This window comes from Ictidomys tridecemlineatus, chromosome 2, assembly GCF_052094955.1.
Source record: "Ictidomys tridecemlineatus isolate mIctTri1 chromosome 2, mIctTri1.hap1, whole genome shotgun sequence".
NCBI classification, from domain to species: domain Eukaryota; kingdom Metazoa; phylum Chordata; class Mammalia; order Rodentia; family Sciuridae; genus Ictidomys; species Ictidomys tridecemlineatus.
In genome coordinates, this window is record NC_135478.1 from 20,484,424 (window position 1) to 20,503,826 (window position 19,403).

Consider the following 19,403-nt stretch of genomic DNA (forward strand, 5'->3'; position numbering starts at 1 on the left):
ACAGTTAACACTACAATGCAACCACACATTGTAGTTCATCAAGTCAGTGTCAAGAAGGACAAAATATGGCCTGGACATCTCCTATAGATCCTGCACTTCTGTTTGAAGAAAACCATGAATTTATGTTTCTTTGCATGAGGGGTGGCTGTATCATCAAGCGGAAATGTTCACTTATGATGTTTGTTTTGAGTTTAAGTAAGAAAAGAAGGGCCCATCCCAAGGCATCAACTTCTCCCCACTGCTCTGTGCCATCAGGGGGATTTTTCTAAAAGCAAAAATAACAAATTATTTTAAAAGCTTCATCACTTAACCAGAAATTCATTATATTTAACAAAAAGGTGCTTTATACCATAGAAGTCCCCACACCAGCACTACCTGAAGAATGGTCTGAGGGCTCATGTCAGTCTGCAAACTGTCTACAATGAGATATGAATGGAAAATGAGAGTAAATGGTTAGATGCATTTTGGACAATTAACATTGTCATGAAGTCCAAGCACATGACAAAGCATGTGAGTCCGCTCAAGTGTCATGAAACACTTGAGTTGAGTTGCAGGTGGCATGAGCCACTAACTAATGATCACATTACAACAAGTGATGTTTTAAGGTTTGTTTGGCAGTCTTTAGCCAAAAATGCGTAAAAATCTGAAAACTGAAAGTGTATATTTATTTTTCTAATTTGTTTCATTTACCATGATTTTAATTGTTATCATACTTTCAAAATTTAAAGATTAACCTTATTATCTAACTTGGAGGAATAAAAATTTGCATTGTGTATCCTTAAGACTGATTTATAGACTTGAAAACAATCCCCACTGGAAATATTTTGTCAAGAAATTAGATATATCAGCTTCAATCTGGAGTGTTAGTATAAGAGAGCTGAGAAGCTTATACATTATCCCTTGTAAATGGGACAGTTATCAACCTGAGCTAGCTAAAATAAAAGTTAAAAGAATCATACTCATTTATTATATTATAAACCTTAATACTGATAAAACAGTATTCATTCAAAAGCAGGTCTAAGTATTTAGTACAGAAAATCACCACTTACCTATCTTTTTACAATTTGGTTAGTTATAGCTGCAGAACTCTAAAAGTTGAATTTAACAATGAGTCTCCATACTAAATGCCCTAGGCACATTTTCAATGATTAATGGGTACTGTCTTCATAATGCTTTTAGTTTTCCCTATGTTTGTTCCTATATTTTAAAATGCAATTTAATGTCTGTTGAATCCAATTAAAATTTGATATTATATTTTAGTTTGCTTTGCAATTTATTTTTTCTCATAATTTGGTGTTATGGTATTTTATAAATATATTGACTCATGATGAATTGATAAAAATGCAAAATATGACCAACCAGTTATCAATGAGAGTTGAGAAGTGGCACTCTATATGTCTGTAAAGCCCCAGAGGCTTGGCTGGCTGTTGATATCTGGCTGAGCCCTCCCTCTTCATCCCTGGGACAAATATTTTGGGTCGGGATTCCATCCTTGACAGCACAGCCACTGACAGGGACCAGGGACTAGACCACAGCTGATGGGCTATGGGGCCTACTTACCTGGTTCCTAAGCCCTACAACTTTACCTGCTTTGGCTGGTCGCTTCCAGTTTCTGCAGAACACCAGAACAGCTGAGAATACAATACAGTTGCTTTTTCAGGGGCCTGAGGGTGGCAGGAGACACCACTGTTGGGGGTCAGGCACCCAGGAGAGGCAGGGGTTGGATATTGCTACAGCTATTCAAGGCCTTAGTGTCACAGGTAATAGAGGCCCTGAGGAGGATTGTGGGCTTATATATTTTGGGGTGTGGAAGAACAACACATCTCTTTTCTGTTCTTTCTCTTCTAAAAAGAGGTCCCTAAACCTTTGTCTTTAGTTCAGAAATCTCTTCTTCCAATGGCTTCCCTGGAAACTCATGGAAACCTTGATGGATTCTGCCTTGCCTTTCATGTTCCAGGTTACTCTCTTGCTTCCTTTTCCTGGATTTGTCTCATCTGCTATGCGTTGCTGAGCTGCTGGTCCCCAAGTTGCTGATCTAAGCTACAGGTCCAGATTTCCCTCACTGGTTTAAGTTCTTTGGGGCTTTAGAGCAAGATTAGCCTAGCATGGTGTATGCTAGATACTATTCAACAAACAATTTAGTCCTGGATTTAATCACTGTGCTGGGCTTTATGGGGCTTGAATAATACAGGCTAAATGTTAAGGCAAGGGCTGTGGCTGTAGCTCCGTGGTAGAGTGCCTGCCTAGCATGCATGAGGCACTGGGTTCAATTCTCAGCATCACATAAGAATAAATAAAATAAAGGCATTCTAATCATCTACAACTACAAAAAAATTTTAAAGTTAAGGAGGAAAAGGGTCATAATGCCTGTAACTTATTTGAAAAGTTTTTGGGGGGATGGTGCAAAAGGAAGATGCATTAATTAGGTGGGCTAATTTCAAAAGGTGGGAAATCCCCTAATAACACAGAGCATTTTGGAAACTATTTTTAAGATGCTTTCCTTTGATCCTGGGTATGGCAGGAGGGTGTGCAAGGGGTTTCCTCTCAATCTGTGATGTTTCCTCTCTTACATCCACACCCGTGGGTAGTGGTCTTCTTGGCCAGACATGCATTTCACCTGGGGGACATCAACCAGGCCTCACAACTTCCTGCCCCCAAAGCAGAGGGACTCATTCAAATGTCCCCATGACCAGTTCAACTGCCCACGCACAGGAAGGCTCTCTCTGGATCCCCAGAGTAGCATGGAACTGAGATATGACTGAGTGGGAAGAGTGGGAAGAACCCTGAATCAGGTGGGAAGACCTGCAACCTAGGGAGTCCCTGCGGGTCTGGCATTGCCCAGTTACCCCCAGGCAACTGCAGCCACCAGAACCCAGTGACGCTCTAGAAAGGATCCAGAATGTGAGGGGCTGAGTCTCCACCATTAGCATTTCCTCCCACCATGAACCCATGACAAACTGTTTCCTTGCACAGGTGGTGGTGTAGAGGGGTTGGGAGGTTCAGCTCCTGCCCTGGATCTCTTCTTCTTAGGAAAGCAAACCCCACCTACCTGATTTTGTGCTTCCATCATTAGAGCCAATTCCTTCAAGTTTTCTGCTGTCTCCAAGTGGCCTCTACTGGCTACAGGAAATATATTCCCCCATGATTTTATAATTACAACCCTCCCCCCCAACACACACACCACCTCAATTCAATCCCTAATATGAGCCTTGCAATCAGTTCAGATAATTCAGATAGACTTTTCCTCTCCACCAACTTTTCCCTGGGTGGTATCCTATCTGGGTGGAGGCACTTGCTAGAGCTGTGGGGGAGGCTGTGTTATTTCCTTTGTACTGTTTGCAAGGCCCCCTGGGACATACCTGCCTGCCTACTTGCTCCTAGGCAATGTATGGAAGTGACTCCCACACGGATCTGGGGCCAGGTACTTTGAGATCTTCTGGTACTTCCCTGTTGAGGCCCACCTGCTGCCATTTCTAACTTTCTCATTGCCCAATGTGGTCGCTGCCCCGTGATGGGTGAGAGTCTCCCATGGAGGAAGGTTTCTAGAACATTCTCACTTTCCCAGGCTCCCTGCAAAACTAGCTCATCTGTCCTTGGATCCTCAGACTCATCTGGGGCTTTTCCTATAACCTTAGACTCAGCTCATGGACAGGGATAGGTGAAGGGCTCTTACATCTGATGTAAGTGGAATCCTTCTCCTCCACAGCGAGGATTTCGGTCTGAGGAGTAGCAGGGCCCTGTTCAAGCTTTTTAAGCTTGGCTTTAATGTCAGGGGAGTTCTGGGCCAGAAAATATGTCATTAAGACATGACGGCCATCAGGGGTTTCTTGGTCGAGGTTTGTGTACTGTTGAAGGGCCTTGGTTAGTCTATCCAAGAATTCTGAAGGTGTTTCTTCCTTTTTTTGAATGACCTCCTGCACCTTTTGAAAGTTAACAGCCTTGCGGGTAGCCTTTTTCAGGCCCGCCAAGAGGCAGGATGCAAAAGGTCACAAGACTGTAAGCCTTCAGGGGTGTTATAATCCCATAGGGGATCCTGCTCTGGGACAGCATGAGGGCCTGTGGGGTGGTTGGGATTGGTCCTATGAGTTTCATCAGCATGGGCTTGGGCTAGCTCCCAGACCTGTTGCCTTTCCTCAGGGAGATGTGTATTGGCCAAGAGCATGTAGATGTCATGATGAGTGAGGCTCTATGCTTGCAGGACCCATTGAAACTCCCGAATGTAAGTGGTGGGGTCAGTGGTGAATGAGCCTAGCTTCCTCTCTAGCTGAGTAATGTCCCACATGGAGAAGGGCACGTGGACTCTGATGACACCCTCAGGACCAGCTACCTCATGAAGGGGTGTGATTGTCTTGGGGGTGGGAAGGAGTCCCTTAGACCTGGTAACAGGAGGACTAAAAGAGGCGGGAGGCAGACAGGAAGGAGAGGGAGGGGAAGGGGGTGTCTTGGTGGAGGAGGAGGTGGAGCAGGCAGAAGAGGGCAGAGGGGAAGGGGATGAAAGGGAAGGCTGAGGATCCCTGGAATCAGGCAGAGGAAGAGGAGGGTATAGGGGGAGAGAAGGAGCAGATGGGGCTGGGGGATAAGGTGGGGGTTCATCTGCTGGGTCAAATGAGGAAGAATCTGCAAAGTCAGGAGTAGAAGTAGGGGAAGAGAGGGGTTTGCAAGCAAGGAGGACTTCAGAGGGGGAGCAGGAGGAGCAGAGAGCAGGGTGTTGTGGGAGAAGGCTAAAACCTTCAAAGCAGGAATCTCCCTCCACTTTTTCAGACACTGGCAGTAGTTAAAAAGGTCTCCAAGGAGGTTTGGATCTAAGGAGCCTTCTGGAGGCCAATGATTGCCATTCTCCAGTGGATATGTAGGCCAATCTTGGGTACAGAATTTGATTAAAAGTTTTGGCTTGATGTCTGGTGTGAGGGAGAGTGTGGCCAGATTTTTTATTAAACATTTGAGAGGTGAAGCTTCAGGTATAGACGAAGAGGCGCCCATAGTCACAGGGAGGGATGGAAGAGAGAAAGAGAGAAAGAGAGAATAAGCATAAGCAAGAAAGACAAAGGGAAAACCCGGGCTGTAACGGCTTCCAGGAAGCCCAGGGCGAATGGGAGTCAGGTGGGCGTCCCCAAAATGACCAGCCGTCGCCAGGAACTACAGAGGGCACTACCTGGTCGTCACCAGTGAAGTGCGATCTGTGAGACCCAATGGGGTCTGAGCCACGGGCAACCTGACGTCAGGAAAGTTGTTGACCACAGCGGAAAAAGTCAGTAATGAAAACAGAACTCCGGGTCCAGCGGAACGGAGTTCCAGGCCGGGAGTTCAGTTTTCCCGCCGGAGCCGAAAGGCAGCTTCAGGCAGACCCAGTAGCCCAGCAGGAAATAGCAGCTCTAGCCCCCAGCAGTGGCAGCAGCAGCAGAGGAGGAAAAAAACCACAGAACCTCTCCTGCAAACTCAGAAGCCTCACGCCCCAAAGGGAAACGCTTCACCAGAGGGTCCACTGCGACCAGTAAAGGTCTTAGTGGTGGGAATTCCCTCCCCCCAAGGAGCCTCTGGAGTGTGCCAGAGGATCAAAGGTCACAGTACCAGCTGTAGCTCCAAGGTCAAGGGGACCTTACCTATGGTCAAATCAGTGGTGAGTGCAGAAGCCACTCTTTTCTTCCCATATGTCAGAGAGGCTGTGTTCATTTTTTATATCCTTTTCTTCCTCTCTATGGTTTATATTGGATAATTTCTATTTATCTTCAAATTCACTGACTCTTCCCTCTGTCGTTTCAATTCTGCTAATGAGTCCATCCAGTGACTTCCTTTGTTTGCCTTTGTATTTCTAAATTCTCAGATTTCTACTTTTATCTCTCATGTCTTTGCTGAGATTTTCTATTTTAAACTTTGTTTCAAGAATGGTTGCAATTGCTCATTTGAGCACTTTTATCATAGCTGCTTTAAGGACTTTGATAATTTTAACATCTGTGAAATTTCATCACCGGCATCTGTTGACTGTCTTTTCCAAGGACAATTTAAATGTTGATGGGTTTTTTTTTTTTTGTATGCTCAGTAATTTTGATTTTATATTCTGGACAATGTGAAAATTATATTATGAGACTGTAGCTTGTTTAAATCTTCTTAAAAAAATGCTATTTTTATTTTAGCAGGTTATCCACCTGGTCAGGTCCTGGTATCAAGGACCAACCCAACCTTATGGGCTCTGATGACAATGTCAGTTGTTTTCAAAGAGTTTATACTCCTTGTTGGCTCCATTTCAGGCTTCATCAATCACTCATTGGCCAGGCTGGGAACTGGATGGTGATCTCTCCATTACTTCAGTTCTCAAAGTCTTTGGTATGCTAGTTAGGACCAGATCTAAACATGTCTGGCTGCAGTGGAGTAGCGACAATAGGAAACCTTGGAGTTCATAAACACATGGAGGTCCCTTTCCTCCTCTTTAACCTCTCCAGTGCTTTATGTTCTTTGTGTTTTTTCCCTTTCGAGTCCTTCCCTTAGGAACTTGGGATTCTGGTTACTCTGGTCTGCTTCACACTGCCATATTTGGGGCCATGTTCAGGTCCTAGTGTTAGGAGAACATAGAGGAAAAAAAGCAATGAGTTCACTCTCTTGAGATGGCAATCCTTCTGATCAAATAGAAGATTTGCCCTTCCTCAGAATTTTGGTTCTGCCAGTTCCATTACTGACTGCTGCCACCACAGATGTGCTCTATCTAGAGAGTAGAGAAAGCTAAGAAAGGAAGAAAATCAGGAGCATTCATGCTCTCTCTCTGGGCATTAGTAGTCCCAAATTTCACTTCTTGAACCAAAATTCGGGGACTTCTCCCTGGAGCCCACTTGCAGTCTCCTGCTCTGCTATGTTCAAACCAGGAGGACACCAGAGCATGTGAAATATAAACTCACTACTGGCTTGATGTACTTCTTTTTCTGGTCTTCTTCCCCAATCTCCTTGCTGCTCTTTTCCTTCCATTGTCTTCAAATAGCTGGTCTATGTAGTCTCTCCTAGAGCTATCATCAGCTGGAAGATGTGTGAACTGTGCTTACTCTTATCTTTCCTGGAACCAGAGTGCTCATGTTTTTAAAATATAGAAATTTCCCCCCCAAAATCCCAACTTCTTCTCAAAATCTCACAATGATGAGCCTGCTTTTCGGCAGGGTAACAGTATGGAGGCCAACGTTGGCATGCCCTCTCTCACAGAGCAACTTCACACGTTGTGTTATTTTGCCACCTTATGTTAGGGGAGATTGAAACTAATATTTCCAGAGGGAAGCTGGGTGGGTATCACTTGGGCTCAGCTGCATATTTGCCTCTTAGTTCATCAGAACTTTATGTTGCCAGTTCTTTCCTGCTTTCCCAGCCTCTAGTCCAGGTTAATTTCTCTGCACTCTGGCCTGAAACCTCTTCCACTGTGCTCTGCCCCTTGTGGAGTCTCTGCCTAGATCTCCCTCCACCTCTCTCTGCTTCCTTTTATGTTGGTTCTCTCACTCCTGCTCCTCACTGGGGACCAAGGCTTAACTCTGAGTGATTAAGTCCAGCTATGCCTGCTAGGACTCATCCTATGGTTGTCTCCCTGTCACCCATCTTTGAGAAAGGCACCAGTACAGACGTTGGGGCCTACCCTTGGCTTCTCAACCTACCAACCAAGTCTTGGCAGGCTCTGTTGGGACTCTAAAATATTGATGAAATATTGTCTCAAGATGTGCTGAAATTTTAAACCCCAGTCATTCATGGTATCATGTTCTTCTGTAAGAATGGGTAGCTTTTCTATTGTCTTAATTTTGTGTCCATTACCAGGACTCCGAAGATGCTTCTGATTTGGAAATTTTCCGGAAGGAAAAAGAGTTACTGACAAATGAAATAAGGCACATCTAATTGAGTTCCAAGAACAATATCCTTTTCTATCTTTTTCTTCTTGTGGCTAATATGCAAATAGGAACAGGTACAATTAGCAGTTGTTCAAGTCATACCTGCCCAGACTCCCCTGGGCTGCAGCCAGAATAATTTCAACATGCTTGATCTAAGTCCCATTCCGGAAAAGATTCAATTGCTCTCCCTTCTTAGCTCACAGGGACCGTTTTGAGCCCTACACAGGCTCAGCAACACACACAGCAATGCATCCGTGTGCCAGGCACTGTGTTGATGTGGCTCGTACAGAGACACAGCCAAAAGGAGGAGTCGGAAGAGTTGGCAATTGAAATATAATGCAGCAAGAACTATGAAGGTAATGAACAGAGGCAGGAGAAAGCAGAACAATAGGGCTGACTGGATGAAGAGGAAGCCAGCCAGTCTCTAAGGGTATCTTATCACCATAGTGGCTCATTGGAACCTGAGTGTCTGTGAAATTTCATACTCAGTAACTTACCTAACCAGAGAAATGGACCTTGGTTCTGCTCCTGCAGAAGACCAGAGCGCCCCCAAGTGGACATTTTAAAACCACTCCTCCAGGTGCCAACTTCTTTCTGTTGAGGCATCTCGCCCTGTACACATTGAACTAAGCAGGGTCCAGGCTCATCTCTTCTTGCCACCCAATCAGCTGAAATATTAAAATCAGACAATTCAGGACCTGAAACTATTTTCTAAGAATGAATTGTTTTCTTATTTTACTTTTGAACTTTTAATATGGCTACCAAAAGACTCCTGAGTTAGGAAAATCATCCAGTGAAACTGAATATAGAATAAGGATGACTGACATGTAAAATGCCTTTTGAAGAATTAAAACCAAGAGGGAGGAAAAAAAGTCCTCTTCAAGACAATTTGAAGACAACTTGGTAACTATGGTTACCTCTAATTAGTGAGCACCTTATGCTTTCTAGATTTGGTGAAGGAAAAGTGAAAGGAAAAACAATACCAAATAAGTAAAAATGCTAAGCTCCACCGAGTGCATGTAGTCTTGTATTCTGAACATAACAACAAGATCAAGTTGGCTAATATCAAATCGGCCTTCTCCATTTTCACCTTCACTTTCTCTGTCTCTCTCTGCACAACAGGGACTCATAAACTGAAATGGGGAGTTAAGGAAACCTCCATAAAGAAGGTGACACCAGAGGTCAGGTGCTGGATAGGCAGCTCATTATAGAGTCACACTGGTGCAAAAGGCCAAGCTGGCTGAATTAAGGTGAAAGTACAGAGTGTCCAGAAGGGCTCCTCCTATTCTGTGCTGGACACCAGGCAAAGGAGGCACCTGGCTGTGGTCCCCTGACAAGTGTCCAACAGACAGTCTGTAATTACTTGGATTTGAACTTGAGCAGAGAGGGAAGCTCCCAGAGAACGTGTTCTAGAATGTTCTTCAGGTTTCCTAGGAGATGGGGGCACAACACAAACAGCATATCCACCCACAAAAAAGAAGCCAGGAGGAGGCATCTCCTGATCCACCTCAGTCCCTTGGCCCCTCCTAGAGCTGAGATGTTATCAAAGCCCTGTCATCTGACTGAATAAGTCTCTAGCAGAATCCAGGCTGGGCCACACTTATAAAAGAAGGACAGAAAACTCCTGTGTCTCTCTCTGAGAGGTTTCTCTCTACTTCGGGGAAGAAGGACTTCAACTTACAAGTGATGAACTAGTAAGATGGGTTTCCAGTGAACACTAGAAGCTGCAGTTTACAGAACCAAATGGTTATTCTCTTCCTGACTGGAAAACAAGTGTGGAGTTGCAACTTGAATAAGACAAACTTTGGCCTCAATTGGAACCTCTGCAGTATACAATTTTTTTTTTCATCCATTCACTCAAATGCTATTTTCTGAGATGATTGTGGTCCAGACACTGTGCTGCGCACCAGAGATGCTGAAATGAGAGCTGAAAGGGACTGACATCAGGCTTCATCATTCTAGTGGGAAGTGATGAAGTCAAAGCGCAAAGATTTGGAATCATTTGCACTTGGACACCTAGTGACATTTCAAATTCAACTGTGCATACTTCAACTCATGGATTTCTCCTGAAACTTTATCCACCTAATACCTTCCCCAACTCAACTGATGGCAACTCCATCCTTCCAGCTTCTTAGGTCAAAGCCCTGGGATGATCTTTGACTCCTCTCATCTTCCATCTAATCCTCAGCAAACCTCTTTGTCACATTGGCTTCAAAATGCATTTAGAATTAACCCTCTCTTCACCTCTTTCTCCACCACCACCTGGAACAGAGCCACCAACTATCCTTCTCCTGGATTATTGTGCTAGCCCCCCAATTGATATGACTGCCTCTACTCTAGAGTTTATATGCATAATTATAGCAATGTGCTAGGGTCTTTGTTTCTAAACAGGCCTCAGGGCCATGGTTTATCATCACGGTTTCCTTCCGTCACTGCATTTTCCACCCTGGAAAGCCCATCTAATAGGCCTGGCCACATATGGTTTGGATCTTGCTAAAATGAACATTTTCATTACTCTCACAAAGAATTCCGACCAATGGAGGACAAAGTTGAACTAAGTGCTGGAGGATTGAGTCACAATTATCAACCAGTAGGAAGGACTGGCTTCTTTTTTCAACAGAGAGAACATGGGGAATTGCTTAAGCAGGGGATTGAAGATTGAAAAAGCAAAAGGGAACCTTGGGAAAACATAGTGCTGATAACCACAGGAATCAGAGCCCCCACTTCTGTAAGACATGGGGAGCAAAGGAAACAGGTTAGAATAAAATAAACTGAGAAGGCCGTAGGAGGGGGTCCTGAGCAGCTGAACCCAGAGCTCTGAGGGGAGAGTGCATCTCCACATCCCTCCCTGAGCAAGAGGAAAGAGTGTTGTGGTGAGGCAGGTCTAGGATGAGGGAGAGCCATGTTGTTGCCAGGGTGGAGAAGCGCTGCTGAGGGAGACAGCTCACAGGCAGGAAGAAACAGGTCTCCTAGTTCTCCTTCTGCCCTCAGAAGTCTCCCTATCTGCAGCACCTGACACAGAAGCCTCAGCAGGGTATATAATGGTGAATTCAGAGCTAAGAGACAGTAACATAATAATTAGAGTGATTTTTTTTGTCTAAACAATGCCACATATTTCCTTTGCTCCCCCAGTCCTACAGAATTGAGGGCTCTGATTCCCATGGTTTTCAGTACTATTGCTTTTTCAATTTTCCCTTTTGCTTTTTCAATCTTCCATCCCCTACTTAAACAATTCCACAGTTAACACTACAATGCACCCACAGGTTCCAGTTCATCAAGTCAGGGTCAAGAAGGACAAGATGTGGCCTGGACATCTCCTATAGATCCTGCACTTCTGTTTGAAGAAAACCATGCATTTATGTTTCTTTGCATGAGGGGTGGCTGTATCATCAAGCGGAAATGTTCACTGATGTTGTTTCTTTTGAGGTTAAGTAAGAGAAGAAGGGCCCATCCCAAGGCATCAACTTCTCCCCAATGCTCTGTGCCACGAGGGGGATTTTTCTAGAAGCAAAAATAACAAATTATGGTTCAAAGCTTCATCACTTCACCAGAAATTCATTATATTTAACAAAAAGGTGTTTTATACCATAGAAGTCCCCACACCAGCACTACCTGAAGAATGGTCTGAGGGCTTACGTCAGTCTGCAAACTGTCCACAATGAGATAAGAATGGAAATTGAGAATAAATGGTTAGATGCATTTTGGACAATTAACATTGTCCTGAAATCCAAGCACATGACCAAGCATGTGAGTGCGCTCAAGTGTCATGGAACACTTGGGTTGAGTTGCAGGTGGCATGAGCCACTAACTAATGATCACATCACAACAAGTGATGCTTTAAGGTTTGTTTGGCAATCTTTAGTTAAGAAAACCTCCATGAAGAAGGTGACACCAGAGGTCAGGTGCTGGATAGGCAGCTCATTATAGAGTCACACTGGTGCAAAAGGTCGAGCTAGCTGAATTAAGGTGAAAGTACAGAGTGTCCAGAAGGGCTCCTCCTATTCTGTGCTGGACACCAGGCAAAGGAGGCACCTGGCTGGGGTCCCCTGACAAGTGTCCAACAGACAGCCTGTAATTACTTGGATTTGAACTTGAGCAGAGAGGGAAGCTCCCAGAGAACTTGTTCTAGAATGTTCTTCAGGTTTCCTAGGAGATGGGGGCACAACACAAACAGCATATCCACACACAAAGAAAGAAGCAAGGAGGAGGCATAACCTGATCCACCTCAGTCCCCTGGCGCCTCCTAGAGCTGAGATGTTGTCAAAGCCCTGTCTTCTGACTGAATAACTCTCCAGCAGAATCCAGGCTGGGCCACACTTATAAAAGAAGGACAGAAAACTCCTGTGTCTCTCTCTGAGAGGTTTCTCTCTATTCTGGGAAGAAGGACTTTAACTTACAAGTGATGAGCTAGTAAGATGGGTTTCCAATGAACACTAGAAGCTGCAGTTTACAGAACCAAATGGTTATTCTCCTCCTGACTAGAAAACAAGTGTGGAGTTGGAGCTTGAATAAGACAAACTTTGGCCTCAATTGGAACCTCTAGAGTATACAATTTTTTTTTCCATCCATTCACTCAAATGCTATTTTCTGAGATGATTGTGGTCCAGGCACTGTACTGCGCACCAGAGATGCTGAAATGAGAGCTGAAAGGGACTGACCTCAGGCTTCCTCATTCTAGTGGGAAGTGATAAATCAAGTAAAAGCGCAAAGATTTGGAATCATTTGCACTTGGACACCTAGTGACATTCAAAGTCAACTGTGCATACTTCAACTCATGGATTTCTCTTGAAACTTTATCCACCTAATACCTTCCCCAACTCAACTGATGGCAACTCCATCCTTCCAGCTGCTTAGGTCAAAAGCCCTGGGACAATCTTTGACTCCTCTCACCTTCCATCTAATCCTCAGCAAAACTCTTTGTCAGATTGGCTTCAAAATGCATTTAGAATTTGCCCTCTCTTCACCTCTTTCTCCACCACCACCTGTAACAGAGCCACCAACTATCCATCTCCTGTATTATTGTGCTAGCCCCCCAATTGATATGACTGCCTCTACTCTAGAGTTTATATGCATAATTATAGCAATGTGCTAGGGTCTTTGTTTCTAAACAGGCCTCAGGGCCATGGTTTATCATCACGGTTTCCTTCCGTCACTGCATTTTCGACCCTGGAAAGCCCATCTAATAGGCCTGGCCACATATGGTTTGGATCTTGCTAAAATGAACATTTTCATTACTCTCACAAAGAATTCCGACCAACGGAGGACAAAGTTGAACTAGGTGCTGGAGGGATGAGTCACAATTATCAACCAGTAGGAAGGACTGGCTCTTTTTCAACAGAGAATATGGGGAATTGCTTAAGAAGGGGATGGAAGATTGAAAAAGCAAAAGGGAATTTTGGGAAAACATAGTGCTGATAACCACAGGAATCAGAGCCCCCACTTCTGTAAGACTTGGGGAGCAAAGGAAACAGGTTAGAATAAAATAAACTGAGAAGGCCAGAGGAGGGGGTCCTGAGCAGGTGAACCCAGAGCTCTGAGGGGAAGGTGCGTTTCCACTTCCCTCCCTGAGCAGGAGGAAGGAGTGTTGTGGTGAGGCAGGTCTAGGATGAGGGAGAGCCATGTTGTTGCCAGAGTGGAGAAGCGCTGCTGAGGGAGACAGCTCACAGGCAGGAAGGAACAGGTCTCCTAGTTCTCCTTCTGCCCTCAGAAGTCTCCCTAATGCAGCACCTGACACAGAAGCCTCAGCAGGGTATATAATGGTGAATTCATAGCTAAGAGACAGTAACATAATAATTAGATTGATTTTTTTTTGTCTAAACAATGCCACATATTTCCTTTGCTCCCCCAGTCCTACAGAATTGATGGCTCTGATTCTCGTGGTTTTCAGTACTATTGCTTTTTCAATTTTCCCTTTTGCTTTTTCAATCTTCCATCCCCTACTTAAACAATTACACAGTTAACACTACAATGCAGCCATAGGTTCTAGTTCATCAAGTCAGGATCAAGAAGGACAAGATGTGGCCTGGACATCTCCTATAGATCCTGCACTTCTGTTTGATGAAAACCATGCATTTATGTTTCTTTGCATGAGGGGTGGCAGTATCATCAAGCGGAAATGTTCACTGATGATGTTTGTTTTGAGGTTAAGTAAGAGAAGAAGGGCCCATCCCAAGGCATCAACTTCTCCCCACTGCTCTGTGCCACGAGGGGGATATTTCTAGAAGCAAAAATAACAAATTATGTTTAAAAGCTTCATCACTTCACCAGAAATTCATTATATTTAACAAAAAGGTGTTTTATACCATAAATGTTCCCACACCAGCACTACCTTAAGAATGGTCTGAGGGCTCATGTCAGTCTGCAAACTGTCCACAATGAGATAAGAATGGAAATCGAGAGTAAATAGTTAGATGCATTTTGAACAATTAACATTGTCATGAAGTTCAAGCACATGACCAAGCATGTGGGTCCGCTCAAGTGTCATGCAACACTTGGGTTGAGTTGCAGGTGGCATGAGCCACTAACTAATGATCACATTACAACAAGTGATGCTTTAAGGTTTGTTTGGCAATCTGTAGCCAAAAATGCCTAAAAATCTGAGCAACTGCAAGTGTATATTTATTTTTCTAATTTGTTTTATTTACCATGAATTTAATAGTTATCAAGACTTTCAAAATTTAAAGCTTAACATTATTATCTAACTTGGAGGCATAAAAATATGCATTGTGTAGCCTTCAGCCTGAATTATAGACTGGAAAACAAACCCCACTGGAATTTTTTGTCAAGAAATTAGATATATGAGATTCAATCTGGAGTCTTAGTAAAAGAGAGCTCAGAAGCTTATACATTATCCCTTGTAAATGGGACACTTATCAACCTGAGCTAGCTGAAAAATAAATTAAAAGAAACATACTCATTTATTATATTATAAACCTTAATACTGATAAAACAGTAGTCATTCAAAAGCGGGTCTCAGTGTTTAGTACAGAAAATCACCACTTACCTATCTTTTTACTATTTGGTTAGTTATAGCTGCAGATCTATGAAAGTTGAATTTAACAATGAGTCTCCATACTAAATGCCCTAGGCACATTTTCAATGATTAATGGGTACTGTCTTCATAATGCTTTTAGTTATCCCTGTGTTTGTTTCTATATTTTAAAATGCAATTTAATGTCTGTTGAATCCAATTAAAATTTGATATTATATTTTAGTTTGCTTTGCAATTTATTTTTTCTCATAATTTGGTGTTATGGTATTTTATAAAAATATTGACTCATGATGAATTGATAAACATGCAAAATATGACCAACCAGTTATCACTGAGAGTTGAGAAGTGGCACTCTATATGTCTGTAAAGCTCCAGAGGCTTGGCTGGCTGTTGATATCTGGCTGAGCCCTCCCTCTTCATCCCTGGGACAATTATGGTGTGTCGGGATTCCTTCCTTGACAGCACAGCCACTGACAGGGACCAGGGGCTAGACCACAGCTGATGGGCTACAGGGCCTACTTACCTGGTTCCTGAGCCCTGCAACTTTACCTGCTTTGGCTGGTCGGTTTCAGTTTCTGCAGAACATCAGAACAGCTGAGAATACAATACAGTTGCTTTTTCTGGGGCCTGAGGGTGGCAGGAGACACCACTGTTGGGGGTCAGGTACCCAGGAGAGGCAGGGGTTGAATATTGCTACAGCTATTCAAGGCCTTAGTGTCATAGGTAATAGAGGCCCTGAGGAGGACTGTGGGCTTATATATTTTGGGGTGTGGAAGAACAACACATCTCTTTTCTGTTCTTTCTCTTCTAAAAAGAGGTCCTTAAACCTTTGGCTGTAGTTCAGAAATCTCCTCTTCCAATGGCTTCCATGGAAACCTTGATGGATTCCGCCTTGCCTTTCATGTTTCAGGTTCCTCTCTTGCTTCCTTTTCCTGGATTTGTCTCATCTGCTATGCGTTGCTGAGCTGCTGGTCCCCAAGTTGCTGATCTAAGCTACAGGTCCATATTTCCCTCACTGGTTTAACTTCTTTGGGTTTCAGAGCAAGATTAGCCTAGCATGGTGTATGCTAGATACTATTCAACAAACAATTTAGTCCTGGATATAATCACTGTGCTGGGCTTTATGGGGCTTGGAAAATACAGGCTAAATGTTAAGGCAAGGGCTGGGGCTGTAGCTCCGTGGTAGAGTGCCTGCCTGGCATGCATGAGGCACTGGGTTCCATCCTCAGCATCACATAAAAATAAATAAAATAAAGGCATTCTATCCATCTACAACTACAAAAAAAATTTAAATGTTAAGGAGGAAAAGAGTCATAATGCCTGTAACTTATTTGCAAGTGTTTGGGGGGAGTGTAAAAGGAAGATGCATTAATTAGGTGGGCTAATTTCAAAAGGTGGGAAATCCCCTAATAACACAGAGCATTTTGTAAACTATTTTTTAAGATGCTTTCCTTTGATCCTGGTTATGGCAGGAGGGTGTGCAAGTGGTTTCCTCTCAATCTGTGATGTTTCCTCTCTTACATCCATACCCGTGGGTAGTGGTCTTCTTGGCCAGACATGCATTTCACCTGGGGGACATCAACCAGGCCTCCCAACTTCCTGCCCCCAAAGCAGAGGGACTCATTCAAAAGTCCCCATGACCAGTTCAACTGCCCATGCACAGGGAGGCCCTCTCTGGATCCCCAGAGAAGCATGGAACTGAGATATGTAGAAATGTAGAAATGACCAAACAAGGAGCTTAACCCTTATGCTGTCCAGAGAGATTAACCTCCTGAAAAATCCCCTTCTCTAACACATTCCCCCTAAAGCCCCAACATGAAACAAATTAAGTGGGGCTAAAGAAATAAGGTTGTGTGAAAATAGTATGAAAAAAAAAATAACAAAACAAGAAAAGAAAAGTTGTTTAGAGATCACAGACACCCAAAGTCACCAAGAGAATGAGTCATAAGTATACAGAGATCCAACAGAACTGTATGGCACTTTAAGAATTCTGGAATGTACTTTTGGAGCCAAAAGAAATAACACATACTCTAATAAGGTTAGGAAAAAAAGTCACGTAGAAAATACATCTAAGTAAATCAAGTTCATAGTAAATTTATGTTTTAATGGCAGGAGTAGGAAAGACAACAGATTTAGAGGGATGGAAAATAAAGCAACAATCTGTCTTATGCAGTTAAGAAGACATCTACTGGCCTCACTTGCCCTTGACTGTGAAATAAGAGGCTAAGTATAAACGCCCAACTCCAGTGCTCACAATATCAGGCACCATGGCCATCCTACCCGACAAGCCTCCTTGTGGGTGGGAAGAGGGGTGCTGGGAAGAAAGCACCAGCTCACCATGGGAAACAGGCCCAGCGAGTGGTAGCGCCGGGACGTGGTGTTGGGCATGGTTTTGTTCCTGAGGTTCTTCAGCTCTTCCTGCGCTTCGTGAAGCATCTCCATGCACTCTGCGTACTTGTCCTCCAGCTCACGCAGCTACAGAAGACCAGGAAAGATGCAGAGGGTCAGGACCTCATGAGGAGTTGGGCGCATGCCCCCCACAAGAGCCAGAAACACACATGCAATCTAACCAGGCCTCCAGTGTGGAACAGCTGCCCTGCTGGCCAAATGGCGAAAACTCTCAAGATTGGTTTTTCTTTAACTTTTACTTAGAGTGAGTCTACAGTCTCAAAAATCTCCTAAAATACCAACAATGAGCAACGTGGATAAAACAACCTTAAATGAACAGAAAAGCAAACCAGCACACCCTGCTTCAAGGCATATCCTTGAACAGGCTCCTCTCAAGCCATATGTTGCATGGTTTACACTGGTGAGCATTTACAGAGCCAAGATTTAGCAGGTGTCAGGCCCTGGGCTGGTGTGGAACATGGCCTCCCTGTGTTCACAACCAGCAACAGGGGCAGCAGGCGCAGAACCGAGGTGAAAGCTATATTAAATTCAATATAAAAACAGTTGTTCCTCAGCAACTTAGTGAGATCCAGTCTCAAAATGAAAAGGAAAAAGGGCTGGGGATGTGGCTCAGTGGTTAAGCACTTCTGGGTTCGACCCCTAGTACAAACAACAACACCAACAATAAAAACAGTTGTTACCATGGACATGAACAAAGCCTGTCAAGGGAATATGCTCTACCTTCACTGGAACCAAAAGCCCTCAAGAGGTAAGGGAGACACACCCACCTCGGCCGTGAGCTGCCGCTGGGCATCCTTGGCAGCTCCCAGGTGTTGGACGAGTTCCTCATTTTCCACTGCACACTAAAACACAGCAAAGACACGTAAGTAGACACCAGAGAAGCCCAACTCTTCCCCTCATTACCTGATCCATTAGGACCCCATCCCCTTTCTACAATGAAATGTGTTATCTCAAACTGGAGTAAAATTTTGTCTTATATAATTTTGAAGGCCTTACAGTCCAATTTCCACTCCCTACCTCCAATGTAAAGGCTGCTTTCTAGAAGCTAGTCTCTCTCCTTCCTTCCATCTTTCTTCTTTTTCTCTCTCTGCTTCTTTCTTTACATTTTTCCAAAATTATTTAGCCTCTCACAGCAAAGGTTTCATATGGGAAACAAAACTGTTTTTTGCCATTTCACTTAATCCTCAAGGGGCTACTTCTACTGCACAACATACTTGGTGCACTGAGTCCAAACAAATACTAGGCAGGTGATTAAATTAAAGTTCAGAACTTCACATCAACAGCAACTTTTTATTTTATTTTCTAAATAATTTCCTCCCATGGGATTTCTCATTGGCCAGAACTACCACAAGGACAGTCATAACTGCATTGTAAATTATCTTAGTTGAGCTCATTAAAAAATAAGAATTGAAATCCATTTAATTACAATAAATGAGGAATGGACACACAACAAGTAATGTCTACAATAGTCCACCCTTTGACTACCCAACATCATCTATATAACTCTTCATGACCACAGAGTGAACCCCAATCCTTACCCCCAAAGCTCATCAAAGTACTGAATCTACCTCAAAGTGGAGACCTCTGGATGAAGAGCACTGTGCTTCATCAGGTCTCAATTTGGATTCTGGGGAACTGGTGACTTAGACACTTTCAAATACATGCCCTGAGCACATCATATAGAAGTGTTGAGACATAATAATACCACCTCCCATTAGAAAAGAGGAGGAAGGAAAACATAGAGTGGCAGAAGTAGAAGAAAGTAGAATTGGGCAGGAAGAGAAAAATTTCTTATTTTGTAAGTACAGTAACTCTCATTACCCTGGCCTCTGGCCTCTGGCCTCTGGAGGAATGTTACTTCTCTAATTAATTAGCATGGCCACTTCTAGGAATGTCACACTCAGAGGAGGATGTACTCATGGAAGGCTGCTCCACTCTAGTAACCCAATTCCTGCTGATGTAAATTTGGGTGCTGGGATTGCACTAAGAGACTAAACAACCACAGGCTATTGTCAAGCATAATTACTGTGGCCAGTGTATTAGCTTCTAATGAATTCCTGAAGCACCTTTTTTGATGAATTCTATTAATCTGTAGATTATTTTCAGGAGGTAAGAGGTTATGAAAAGACCCTTTGCCAACTCAGGGCCACAAC

The 19,403-nt window shown here is 43.6% G+C and overlaps 1 long non-coding RNA gene across 1 annotated transcript; it reads left to right on the forward strand.

Annotated features, from left to right (window-relative positions):
- Positions 1-5,240: 5,240 nt before the first annotated feature.
- On the forward strand, positions 5,241-8,814 carry LOC144375025 (uncharacterized). The gene is made up of 2 exons (XR_013434326.1): positions 5,241-5,617; positions 7,780-8,814. It is a non-coding gene; the product is annotated as an uncharacterized LOC144375025 (long non-coding RNA).
- The last annotated feature ends 10,589 nt before the right edge of the window (positions 8,815-19,403 follow it).